Source organism: Gouania willdenowi, chromosome 20 (genome assembly GCF_900634775.1).
Source record: "Gouania willdenowi chromosome 20, fGouWil2.1, whole genome shotgun sequence".
NCBI classification, from domain to species: Eukaryota; Metazoa; Chordata; class Actinopteri; order Blenniiformes; family Gobiesocidae; genus Gouania; species Gouania willdenowi.
This window is the reverse complement of record NC_041063.1, coordinates 25,567,931-25,582,336: the sequence shown is the minus strand read 5'-3', so window position 1 is coordinate 25,582,336 and position 14,406 is coordinate 25,567,931. Positions and strand designations below refer to the sequence as shown.

At 42.0% G+C, this 14,406-nt stretch overlaps 1 protein-coding gene across 1 annotated transcript in view; it reads left to right on the top strand.

Annotated features, from left to right (window-relative positions):
• Positions 1–14,406, top strand: part of myripb (myosin VIIA and Rab interacting protein b) — a 155,501-nt gene that overhangs the window by 39,633 nt on the left and 101,462 nt on the right. The window lies entirely within an intron of this gene.

Below are 14,406 nucleotides of genomic sequence, written 5' to 3'. Positions count from 1 at the left end.
CTTGAAGGCATCTGGCGACTCCCTCCCAAGGTTGAGAACCACTGCTTTACACCACTGTGTGGGACACATAGCATATACAGCACTTTGTGATGCAACTCCAACCTATTAATAGGTGTTATTATTTCCCATTAGAACCACTTCACTGAGCTACTTAATGTTTGGAGAAATCACTCTGCGTCTCCATATAAATGTGACCATTGCTGTGATCAGGACACCTGAACATAGATATTCTAATAAATGTCTGCATACTGTACATCCTTCTACTTAAAGGACATTAGATGATTTATTATTTTCTTCCCACATGCGATCATCTAAAGCCTTATACAAATAGTCAAGAGCAAATATTGATCGTACGTCTGAGGAACTCTTACACCTTGTTTCTATTAGACACTGAACCCAACCTATAACTGCTGTATGCTAAACGAGAGAGTGTTGCTTATTATTATCACTAACATATGATGTGATTCGGCGATATATATCGCAATATTTCACTACACAGGTTTTGTATCATCGACATGTCGTTTAATCTTGTAAATTCATGATAAGATCTTGCTTTAATTAGACATTTCCTGACTTGTAAGGATTCTTTCAAACAATATGTTATTATTTTATTTCATCGACTTTTGATTTAAAAAACATGTGATGTTATATAAATAATATACTGGTGTGAGGAAAAATATCTAAAAGTTTGGTGTAGTTGCAGAAAAATGGTTAAAAAAAAAATCTAAATTGTTTCTTGAAGGCATCTGGCGACCCCCTCCCAGTGTCTCGTGAGGCCAAGTGGGCTCCTGACCCCAAGGTTGAGAACCCCTAGTTTAGATTAGGACGAGTCTTATTGTGAAAATCATTGTTCTGCGAGTGCTGCAAAAAACAATATATACTGTATAATAGTTGTCTGTTTAACTTCTTTGTATTTTATCTATTTATCCCAAATGATGTTACTTTCTAATCTAAGCCGCTGCAGAAGGAAATTTGTGCCGACAATAAAGAATCATCTGCGACTGTGAGTGCAGCGTGGATATGTCATTTTAAAGGATCATATGAGCACTACGGGGGTAAAAAATTATTTCAGATGCTTTATTTGTTAGCATGTCATTAGCTGTGATGTTAAACTATGTTTGGTTTCACACCAGACGAGGGAAACACGCTCTGCACTGCATCCGTTTGCCCTCGACTGCTCTGTCAACCACTTCTCCCTAATGAAACGACTTCATAAATATATCCGTCTTGAACTGTGACTGAGCATCAGATTAATTATAGCTGCTTCCACAGCAGGTAGAGCACCGTGTCAGAGTGGGCAGCTCGTAAAAAAACACACTGAGCTGCAACAACAGGAGTTTATTTGAGAAGTGGACCATTGTTAGCCATAATTACAGCTTCACTCATCATCTCCACTGAGCTGAAACTAAAGCCTTTATAAACAAATAACGCATTCATGTGATAAGTAATAACAGCTAATAAGCCTGGAAAGATACAAAGCTTTAACCAGAGGTGAAAGTAACGTATTTACAGTATTCACATTACTGTAACTGAGTTGTTTTTATGGCTAGTTGTACTTTATTTTTAGTATATTACTAAGTATGTTTTTTTAAAAAAGTAAATTAATTTGTTAAATATCTACACCCAACCGTTACTGCGTGAATTATATGTTTTTTGTTTTAAAATAATCAACAGACATTGGGAAACTATAAAAAAAAAAAAAAAAAATGCAATTACCAGTAAAACAATTAAATGCATTACATCATGGCCGACCAATCAGATTAAAGGTATTGCACTGCATCAAAACAGCTTTGCATGCTGGTTATTATCTGAGTTTTAGCGTTCATAAATGTATCTATACTTAGAGGCTAATAATTTATTTTATTTTTGAATTGAATTCATTGGTGTTATTTTATTTAAAAATGAAGGTAAATCTTAGTTAATGGTCTATTGGTTGAATAATAAGGCCCTGCAAAATAAGGCATTAATAAATACTAAATAATGACTAATTAAATATATTACTAATAAGCAACTAATTTATGGTTATAGGCGTTCCTTAAACTAAAGTGTTACCAAGTTTATTATTAATATTAGTAACATATTGGCTCTAAAATGAATTAACGAATTATTTTGTATTATAATACTCATTTTAGGAGTCGCTGATTTCACTACTTCTCAGAACAGCATGAAAAGCTCAGTTAAGATGGATTTCTGAGTGCGTTCTAACCCAGACCTTCAGCTAAACAAGTCACACTACAGAACTCACTCACACGTGCTGTCCCCTTACAGGAGAAAAAATCAAAAGTGGCTCATAGTGTGCAGTTTTTTTTAAATAAATGTGCCTGTGTGACATTTTGTGTCAGCAAAGTTGACCTAGAATTGTCTTTCTGGTAAAACTTTGAGTTCTAAATAGGGATGTAACGATTCACTCAACTCCCGATACGATACGATTCTCTCACGATTTATTTTACAAAATGGGACTGTAGACAAATTTTTTTTTTGGGAAAAAAACTAGAAAATACTATACTATTTTCCTTTTATTTTTCATTGTCAAAAGAATCCCTTGATAAACTATTCAAAACAATGCAATTTAACTAAAAATAAATCTTGAATGAAATAAATAAAGGAATAATACAAATGAAAATGAAGCCAATAATTTAAATTCTGGTTCTATAATAAACAATGCAAAACTGCATAATAGTTCTTTTTCTTTTAAAAGTGCAACTGAAAATGTATTTTGTGCCTTAACAATTGGACTTTAAAAAAAAAAAAAACGTGATTACACTGATTTACGTCATATTTGTTTGGACCAGCAGAGGGCGCTGGTAACCCAGTGGTCGGTTGGCATGCAGAAATTCTTGCAGTGAAGAAGAGAAGCTATGCTAGCAGACAGAGCTAATAGAAAAACGTGACTTTTACAGATATTCAAGTAATATTACAGATATTCTTTCGGTGCTAAAGGGGTAATGAATCATTTATTAATATATTTAAGAGTAGAAGGCAGCCAGAAAGAAAGTATAAGCAGACTCCACCCGCCACCTACACTTGTGGATAAAGTACTGCGATTCAATTTTCAGAAAATCGATATCAACCGTGATACCTATGAATCGATTTTTAACTGCCTTACGATTAATCGTTACATCCCTAGTTATAAATATCCAGATTTATATCGTACGTCGCCATTTTGAAGAAAAATATTGAGATATGAGCTTTAATCGATATAATTAAGTTCAAATTATTTCTACACAAGATGTTTACTGTATGCAAGGGAACCATGGCAAGATTTATGACCAAACATAAACATGGGGGTGATGAGGATTATTTAATTAAGCTACTTTTTATTTGTACTGTATGTATGACTTACTTCAGTAACAGTACTTCTACCTTAGTAGGATACATCAGTACTCTGTTTTTAACGTAACACTAATGAAACCCATTCATCAACATACACGATTAAAGTGACGCTTTAAGAATGAGGTGACGTATGGTCATAATTAGTTACATGTGGCCCATAAATAAAACCCACATCCTCTGTCACTGAGCTGTTCCACTGCAGTGCACTGACCCACTCACAGTACGTCTCCAGTAACAGCCCAACAGCCAATTTAACTCCCCAGCCCCCCCCTCCTAAATCAGTGCTTAATCACTACAACCACACGCTTGGCTAATTCTTGCTCTCCACCTCCTAATTCATTCTTTTTCTACATCCACATTCTCTGCTCCCATGTCATCTGGAGCTCTGTTACTCTACATCAGTGGTTCTCAACCTGTTGGGCCCACGACCCCCAAAATAAAGGTTCCAGAGAGTGGGGACCCCCATTGTACCTGACGGTGGTTGAACACAGATGTAAGCATTGAAAAACAGTCATTAAAAACTCATTTCACCACTTTTTCCACCATTATTGGTCACTTTTAACCCCATTTTATTTCCAATTAAAACAAGGATTTACATCTTTAAGATGACTATATACTATAGCGCAATGAATACTAAACTTCCTGGATAACAGTGGATATTGTTTGGATGAATAAGTAATTGTTTCTATTTTTTAAATTACATTACCCCAACCCCCTCTCCCCCACCCCCATTTCTGCCACATTTAAGCCAATACTGACACTTTGAACATATTTCTGTTTTCATTAAATCCCATTTCACCACATTTTCCACCATTTTTGGTCACTTTTAACTTAAAACAAGGACTTTCTTTTGATCCTTTTTATGCATTTTTGCTTCATTACTCCCATTTCTGACGTTTCTCCATCAAATGTCGATACATTTTCTTCACATTTGTTGCACTTTTAAGATATTTTTAGCACTTATAAACCCTTTTGACCACTTTTTCCACCTAATGTCGCAGATATTTTCACTTTTAACCTCTTTTCACCATATTTCATGCTTATTTTTTGCCAATTTAACCACATTCATGATTTGTCATGCCCATTATTTGCCATTTGTTCCTACTAAATGTTCCAGTATTAACACTTTTAACCCTTTTTACCACTTTTTCTGTCTTTTTTTCGAATTTCTGTAGTTTTTTAAATCTCATTTCATTACATTTTCCACCATTTTTGGTCACTTTTAATCCATTTTATTTGTGATTAAAACCAGGATTTCCATCTTTAAGATGACTATAATAATAATACTAAACGTTCCTGGATAACAGTGGATATTATTCAGATGAATAAATAAATGTGGTTATCACAGATTCATAGAACAATGGACCATCATTTTACTCACTTTATGGATGGTCCCCAAAAATCTCTCCCCTTTATTCCCCCTTATAGATGGTCCTGTCTCCACATGACTGTTCTTCAATGTTCATGTCTGTGTTCAACCACCTTCAGCTACAGTGGGGGTCCCCGCTCTCTGGAACCTTTATTTTGGGGGTCGCGGACTGAAAACTCTTCTGTTTACTTTCATTAAAAGCTTTTATTTATGTAAATAAAGGGACATCGTGTTTGAAATATCTTCCACCATTTGTCATTGATACCTCGCATGCACTTCTATCTGTATCCATAATTATATTTAGAGCACCTCCGGGAATGAGGATGAGGCTTCTCATTTTTGCCTCGACTCCGGTGAATTGATTTTTTTAAATGCAAAGTCAACTGTACTGGCAGCGATCAATAAGCTCAGCTTAGCATAAGCAACAACATAGACACCAGTCTATGTGAGCCCAAAGGCCATGACGACATTTAACCTGAAAAACATGATAATTAACGTGTGACGTTCGACTTGTTCAAAGGTTACTTCAACCAATCAACAGATGAACTGAAACAATAACTAATGACGAGTTCTTTTTCAGTTTTACATCAGGACTGATGTACGGTTAGTTTACAGACTTTAATTAATGGCCATTAAAGAACGCAGGAGTAGCAAGAGGAAACCCACGCACACCCAGACAGCGAGAGTCTAAAGGTGCGTTCACACCAAACGCAACTTTAGCTACTATAGTGGCTTAAATCATCCGTGATGAGTTGCTTGCACAAATAGTCGCACTTTTTGCTTACTTCAGCTCTTCTTCTACTCCAGTGACGTTACGACCGGGAGAGAAACTCGTTGCCGATTGGATGTTGCGACACAGCGTCACTTGAAGTCGCTTGAAAAGTTCGAAAGTTTCAACGTCTCGGGACTTCCAGCGACTCGGATCGCGTGAAGGGAGGTCGCTTGATGTTGCGTCATTTACATTGGTTTTGAATGTAATCTAGTCGCCAAAGTCGCGTTTGGGAGAGTGCTGACAGACGGAATAGCAGACGTGTGCATTCACGGGGATGGCGCCGAATGACGCAGAAATGGGAAGTAAGTCATGTTCGAAACAGGGAGAGGGGAGCGTGGTTGATTACATACCAATATCACCGATTCTACATACTGCAGCTTTAACTGAGGTTCTTTTGCTGGAAGAAGAAAGGAAACGAGAGAATGTCTTAAGGCTCTATTCTACATTTTGAAAGTAACGGGAATGGTGAAAAGAATATGATTTATTTTAATATGTTAAACCCTTGCAATAATGAGGGACTGCTCCATCGTACCAATGGTGGTACGTTAAGTACCACTAGTGTAGGTTTTTCTTAAACGTAGGGGAAAAAAAGCCAAATCTGTGCACAGAGACTTCATCAATAGATACGGATAATAAACGTGTATATGCAGCAGCAAACCAAATGACTTTAGAGTGCACGTTTCTTAATTACCGCTGCTTCCCCTCCGACACGTCAGGCATTCCGTTGCCATGACGACAGCAGCATCCACTAATGAGATTAGTTTCCATTCATATGTCAAGAGATTTTGGATTAAGATTCATCAGTATGGCCCAAACGTGAAGAAACACTTTAATAAACAAATTCATACCAGGAGCAGATGGAATATACACAAAATCTACTACACGTTGAAACTCCTTGAAAATTGGAATTTCCAAATAAAAAATGCTGCCACTCCACTAAGGTATCATTGCCCATCAGCTAAGACTGACTTATATGAGGATTAATGTGTGGATAAGGATTTGCTGGGTATTAAAGTGCCATGCCAGGATGCTCATCTCTGCCTTTCATTCCCACTCTGAGCCCATGTCTGTGGATTAAAGAGCAGATATCATTTACGGCGACATGTCGGCTGCCAGAGTGAATTGTGGGTTTGAATTATGTTAAACACCACTTGTATGTGAATCCAAGCAGTGTTAGTTACACACACTGTTAGCAGTCAGTTCATCCATCTGCCTGTTGTCATAATGAACACACAAACATGGTGTTTCCACGCTTTAAAACACAGACTTTCTTTTATTCCCAAAGTTGTCATTCACTGTTTTTAATCTCTTGATGTTAACTTTTCAGTGTTTAGTCCAAAAATTGTTAAATATTTTAGTTGGGGCTTGGACTTTAATGCGTTATTCGTGATTAGTTAATTACAGAATAATAATAAACAATAATAAAGCAAAGAATTGGGGTTTTTTTGCATTCCAAACAGTGTGCAACCTTTCTCATTTTACAGGTTTGTTTATTTCATGCCACAGATATTCTAACAATTTTGCACTGCTTCCACTTCTCTGTAATGTTCTGTTCTGAGTTGTTGTTGTTGTTTTTTATCCGTCCGTGCGTTCGTCCGTCCGAGTTAAAGGGGACAGCTTCTCTCAGAAACTGTTTAAGATAGGATAACCAAATTCTGTGTGTTGCTTCAGGGTATGAATACCTTGATGGAGTTCGAAAATGAGAAGTGCGGAATAATTTTTTCCAGAGTTATTGCTAATGATCTCCATATCAGATCATGTGATCGGAAATCGGGCCCGATCACGTGGTTTCACACTCGATCGGAATCGGACGTTATCTCCCAATCAGGACTCGGATATATATGTATATTTATTATCATTATGGGGTGGGCGGTATAGTGGTTCATATCAAATACGGTATATATTTTTGTTATAATATACATTAATATACAGTTGTCCATCACTATAACGCGGTTCACCTTTCGCAGATTTTTTTTACAGTGCAATTTTGCATGCAGTTTTTTAAATTGTACGAATGCACATTGTGTTCTGCATCAGTTTTTAAATGCGTTATTTTAGCCAACTTCGCATTTAGTCCACTTGTGATATTACATCATACCTGCACATAATTCAAGCCACTATTGGGCAAATTAGCCATTAACTGAGTTCTGGGACGCTAGCTTAAAGTACGGTGGCTTGAGAAGGACAATCATAACTTTTTTTTTTTACCTTTAAGCCATCAATATCAACTATTATTTTATGCTTTTGAGCATTTCAGAAACAAGGTTTTAAAAAAAATTAAAATTGAACAGCATTAACTAAATTATGTAAATAAAATAATAAAGCTGGGACTTTAACGCATTTATCGCGATTAACTACATAAAAATAACGCTCTGATAAAAATAATGCAGTTAATCTCTTTTTATTTTTGTTGCACTCCAAACAGCGCGGAACCTCAGTTCTCAGTATACGGTACCCATAATTCTGATGCACAGACTACAATACGAAAAACAGGAGGACCTGCTATGCTAACTTAATTTTCAGTTTTTTATAAAACACCGAATGGAAAACCAAAGCCCAGTTGTGTTCAAGTGTGAGCTATTTAATCTATTTAAATTGGAAAAATGTTGCTTCTCATGTCAAATATTGTTTGGCCATTGAGATTAATGAATTACAAAGTCTGAGTTATACTAGTTACTGTAAGATTGGTCAGAATGAAAAACAGCATGAATTAAGGAAACCCAAAACTCCAAAGCTTTAATTTAACAAAACATTTCAAACATTATATATACAGTATAGCATTAGCTCTATCTACGTATTCATGTTTGAGACCCTTACTGCTAAAGATCAATCAAAGTCAGATCCTGAATCCTCTCTTTGGAGAGTCTGGGATTCACTACATGGTTCAAGTTAATCCTCATTTCACATCCACAAGGAACTCATTTGTCATGCACACACAGGACACGTGTTGGAGGATAATTCTCTCTCACACACATTCAATCAACTCTGTCATGTCATTTTTTTCTCCCTGTGTCTCATTCAGGAGCTGCTCATTTACATTTAGGACTGATAGATTACAGTATGGAACACATGGAGGACAAATACTGTGTGACTGAGAGAGATATATGAAAAAAGAAAGATGTGCCGACCAGAAATGTTTTCAATTTTTGACAAATTGACTAGAATGAATCAAGATGTTACTCTGTAGCACACGTTTTTACATACAGTACAGTCAGAACAGTCTTACCTCATGATGTCCCACCCAGTGGGCGTGCGCTGTAGCTGTCCCCACTCAACGGCGCTTGGGGGCTCTTCCATCTTACAAATTTGGAGCCAGAGTTTGCGCAGAGGAGCCCTGGTAACACGCCCCGCCCACTTAGCGTACTGCCCCGATGACTTACGCCGCCCAGCTACGCCAAGAACATAAGTGTCTTTCCCGTCTGGGAATTCTACCAACGGCTTGTTCAGATCATAGAGGTTAGTACAAAACCATGATATACAGTATTTTCACTCAAATATCTAGTTAAATGGCGTCTCGGCTTTCTTTCACCACGTAACTGCTATTCACAGAAAGAGCTACGCGGGACCCGCGGCTGTCAATCGTCGTCATACATGACATCAAATCCAGTTTTTCAACCTCAAAAAACTTATTTAAAACAAACTTCACAGAAAAATGAGGGCTTACACACAATGTCTGGTGATAATAACTATTGATCACAGCAGATTTTAGGTTTGGAAAACAAGTTCTGATGAACTACGGCCTGGCCCATGGAACGTCTCCCGAGTATTCAGTCAAATGACTCGGTTCCACCGAGTACAACAAATCAAATTCTGCGACGTAAAATCGTAATCTACGTTGAATTGCCTTTATAACGATATATATCACACGACTATGTATTTGTTCTGATAAATGTAGAAATTACAAGAAAAGGGGGTGGGCCCCCATCCCCCCCTTTCAAAAAGATCCCCGAGAGGCTCTTGACATCCGCTCATAGAATATCCATGTTAAATTAGAGGCTGACACGTACGAGGTAATGGGCAAGAACAACAAGAAGAACAAAGTGAGGGCGTTGTAGTGTCCGATAGCCCGGCCTTAATATTTTGTGACGACTATTTTAACGTTACAGTTTGACCCATATCCCATCTGTTATCATTGAGGAGGTGGGATTTATGACCTATACCACAGCCAGTCAGCAGGGGGAGCTCTAAAAATAAAAGCTTCACTCCACCGGGGAGCTTGTCCCGTCCATTCTTTTTACAGTCTATGATACCAAGCATCCAGCACAAAGATGATTGCTGTTTATGAGTATTACTTCATTAATACCTCCTTAAATATGTTTTTGCAAATGCAGTTCTAAACTTTATTTTGCAGAAAACTGCCCAATCTGGCAACAAAAACTGACAAAATATCCCATCAAAGCATAGTTTATCATTCCTTTTCCTGGAGAAACTACCGGTACATACAGTATAGCCAGAGGTGAAAGTAATTCATAGTACTTACGTTACTGTAATTGAGTTGCTTTCATGGGTACTTGTACTTGTGTTTTTAAATTATTTCTAAATTATTCATTTTACTTGTACTTACCCATCCATCTTCTCCCGCTTAGCCGTTTCCGGGTCGCGGGGGCAGCATCCTCAGTAGGGAGGCCCAGACTTCCCTCTCCCCGGCCACTTCCTCCAGCTCGTCCGGGGGGACCCCGAGACGTTCCCAGGCCAGCCGAGAGACATAGTCTCTCCAGCGTGTCCTGGGTCTTCCCCGGGGCCTCCTTCCGGAGGGACGTGCCCTGAACGCCGCACTAGGGAGGCGTTCAGGGGGCATCCTAATTAGGTGCCCGAGCCACCTCATCTGGCTCTTCTCGATGCGGAGGAGCAGCGACTCTACTTTGAGCCCCTCCCGAATGACTGAGCTTCTCACCCTATCTCTAAGGGAGAGCCCAGCCACCCTACGGAGGAAACTCATTTCGGCCGCTTGTACCCGTGATCTTGTTCTTTCGGTCATGACCCAAAGTTCATGACCATAGGTGAGGGTTGGAACGTAGACCGACCTGTAAATCGAGAGCTTTGCTTTTCGGCTCAGCTCCCTTTTCACAATGACGGACTGGTGCAGACTCTGCATCACTGCAGACGCCGCACCAATCCGCCTGTCGATCTCTCGCTCCATCCTTCCCTCACTCGTGAACAAGACCCCGAGGTACTTGAACTCCTCCACCTGGGGCAGAACCTCATCTCCAACCCGGAGAAGGCACTCCACCTTTTTCCGGTCGAGAACCATGGACTCGGATTTGGAGGTGCTGATTCTCATTCCGGCCGCTTCACACTCGGCTGCGAACCGATCCAGTGAGAGTTGAAGGTCACGGTATGTTGGAGCCAACAGGACCACATCATCTGCGAAAAGCAGTGATGCAATACTGAGGCCCCCGTACCGGACCCCCTCAACGCCCTGACTGCGCCTAGAAATTCTGTCCATAAAAGTTATGAACAGAATCGGTGACAAAGGGCAGCCCTGACGGAGTCCAACCCTCACCGGAAACGATTTCGACTTACTGCCGGCAATGCGGACCAGACTCTGACTCCGGTCATACAGGGAACGAACAGCTCCTATCAGGAGGTCCGATACCCCATACTCCCGGAGGACCCCCCCACAGGAATCCCCGAGGGACACGGTCAAATGCCTTTTCCAAGTCCACAAAACACATGTGGACTGGTTGGGCAAATTCCCATGACCCCTCAAGGACCCTGCTGAGGGTGTAGAGCTGGTCCACAGTTCCACGGCCAGGACGAAAACCACATTGCTCCTCCTGAATCCGAGGTTCAACTATCCGGCGGACCCTCCTCTCCAGTACCCCTGAATAGACCTTACCGGGGAGGCTGAGGAGTGTGATCCCTCTATAATTGGAACACACCCTCCGGTCCCCCTTCTTAAAAAGGGGGACCACCACCCCAGTCTGCCAATCCAGAGGCACTGCCCCCGATGTCCACGCGATGTTGCAGAGTCGTGTCAGCCATGACAGCCCCACAACATCCAGGGCCTTGAGGAACTCCGGGCGGATCTCATCCACCCCCGGAGCCTTGCCACCGAGGAGCTTTTTAACCACCTCGGCAACCTCAGCCCCAGAGATAGAAGAGCCCACTCTCGGGTCCCTGGGCCCTGCTTCCTGATTGGAAGGCGTGTCGGTGGGATTGAGGAGGTCTTCGAAGTATTCCCCCCACCGATCCACAACGTCTCGAGTCGAGGTCAGCAGCGCACCATCCGCACCATACATAGTGTTGACGGTGCACTGCTTCCCCCTCCTGAGACGCCGGATAGTGGTCCAGAATCTCTTCGAAGCCGTCCGGAAGTCGTTCTCCATGGCCTCACCAAACTCCTCCCATGTCCGGGCTTTTGCCTCGGCGACCGCCGTGGCTGCGCTCCGCTTGGCCCGTCGGTACCTGTCTGCTGCCTCCGGAGTCCCACAGGCCAAAAAGGCCCGGTAGGACTCCTTCTTCAGCTTGACGGCATCCCTCACCCCCGGTGTCCACCAACGGGTTCGGGTATTGCCGCCACGACAGGCACCGACTACCTTGCGGCCACAGCACCGATCAGCCGCCTCAGCAACAGAGGCACGGAACATGGCCCACTCGGACTCAATGTCCCCCGCCTCCTCCGAGACATGGTTGAAGTTTTCCCGGAGGTGGGAGTTGAAGCTCCTTCTGACGGGAGACTCTGCCAGGCGTTCCCAGCAGACCCTCACTATACGTTTGGGTCTGCCAGGTCTAACCGGCATCCTCCCCCGCCATCGGAGCCAACTCACCACCAGGTGGTGATCAGTTGACAGCTCCGCCCCTCTCTTTACCCGAGTGTCCAAGACATGCGGCCGCAAGTCCGATGACACGACTACGAAGTCGATCATCGAACTGCGGCCTAGGGTGTCCTGGTGCCAAGTGCACATATGGACACCCTTATGCTTGAACATGGTGTTTGTTATGGACAATCTGTGGCGAGCACAGAAGTCCAACAACAAAACACCGCTCGGGTTCCGATCAGGGGGGCCGTTCCTCCCAATCACGCCCCTCCAGGTCTCACTGTCGCTGCCAACGTGAGCGTTGAAGTCCCCCAGCAGAACGAGGGAATCCCCAGAAGGAGCACTCTCCAGTACTCCCTCTAAGGAATCCAAGAAGGGTGGATACTCCGAGCTGCTGTTTGGCCCATAGGCACAAACAACAGTCAGGATCCGTCCCCCCACCCGAAGGCGGAGGGAGGCTACCCTCTCGTCCACCGGGGTAAACTCCAACGTACAGGCACTAAGTCGGGGGGCAAGAAGTATAGCCACCCCGGCCCGGCGCCTCTCACCATTGGCGACTCCAGAGTAGAAGAGAGTCCAACCCCTGTCGAGAAGGCTGGTTCCAGAGCCCTTGTTATGTGTCGAGGCGAGACCGACTATATCTAGTCCGAACTTCTCCACCTCGCACACAAGCTCAGGCTCCTTCCCCGCCAGAGAGGTGACATTCCACGTCCCTAACGCTAGCTTCTGTAGCCGGGGATCAGATCGCCAAGGCCCCCGCCCTGGACGACTGCCCGATCCACACTGCACCGGCCTCGTATGATCCCTCCTGCGGGTGGTGGGCCTACGGGAGGGCGGGCCCACGTCGTCCTTTCGGGCTCTGCCCGGCCGGGGCCCGTGGGCAAAGCCCCGGCCACCAGGCGCTCGCACTCGAGCCCCAACCCCGAGCCTGGCTCCAAGGTGGGGCCCCGGTAGCGCCAATCCGGGCGACGTGAACTTCCTTTGATTTTGATTTTTCATACATGGCTATCGAACCGCTCTTAGTCGGACCCGTCACCTGGGACATGTTTGCCTTGGGAGACCCTACCAGGGACATTAAGCCCCCGACAACATAGCTCCCAGGATCATTCGGGTACTCAAACCCCTCCACCACGTACTTACGTACGTTTTAATTTATTTAGAATTTTAATTCATTGGTGTTATTTTATTTAAAAAATAATTGTACAGTTTGACAAATGTGCAAGATTTGGTTTCTTCCTTTTGAAGTTTATACATGAGATGTTTACTGTATTAGCAAAAATAAACTTAACTTTGTAACTTTGGGTACTTTTTAATTGAGCTGCTTTTTACTTGTGCTTGAGTACAATTTAAATCAAGTAAGACTTTAATAATAGGATATATCAGGATTTGATCATATTCAGTGACTAACACTAGCTGGATTTTCCAGCATCAGAAATAAGAAACGAGCTTTACCGTCTCTGTTGTCTTAACCTAATTTAGCATTTCTCGATTTTTATTCTCACACACAGTGTAATCGTTTTGTTTACCTGTCACTTGTGTTGCCGTTGCTCATATTTACAGATTCCTTTCACTCGTCTTTTCTATTTGTTTCTAGCCTTAGATCTGCACTCGGGAGCTAACGTAGAGGATGGAAATGCAGCAGTAAATTATTTATGTGTATGTACTGTACACCCTTTGGCTGCAATATTTGCAAATGTTGTTCAGGTTGTTTTACAAGCTTAACGGAAACCTTTTTCTTCTTCTTCCTTTAAGTGTTACCTGCTTTACTGTTCCTCAGCTCCATGTTCAGTGAAGGTTATAAAGGAAGTTATATGATATTGAACTTCCCACATCATTAAACTTGTTGTTTTTTAGATTGTTCAGACCCCCCCTCCCCCCTCCTCCCCTCCCCCCACAACACACACACTTTGATATAGTAAAAAAGAAAAGCCTGCTTTTTAACAACCTTGAATTTAAAGCACCAAGTAGCATTTAAAACCTAATTAATTCAGCCTAAAGTTACTTCCTGTTGCATAAATTAAATGCACAAAGTAGTTGCTGAAACTGTTCAATCAATAGCAATTAATATCCCTACAATTAGGGCTGGGCCATGTATCAATATTCACGATATATTGCATTTTTTATTTTGACGATATAGAAAATTACAATATTGATATACATACTGTATTTTT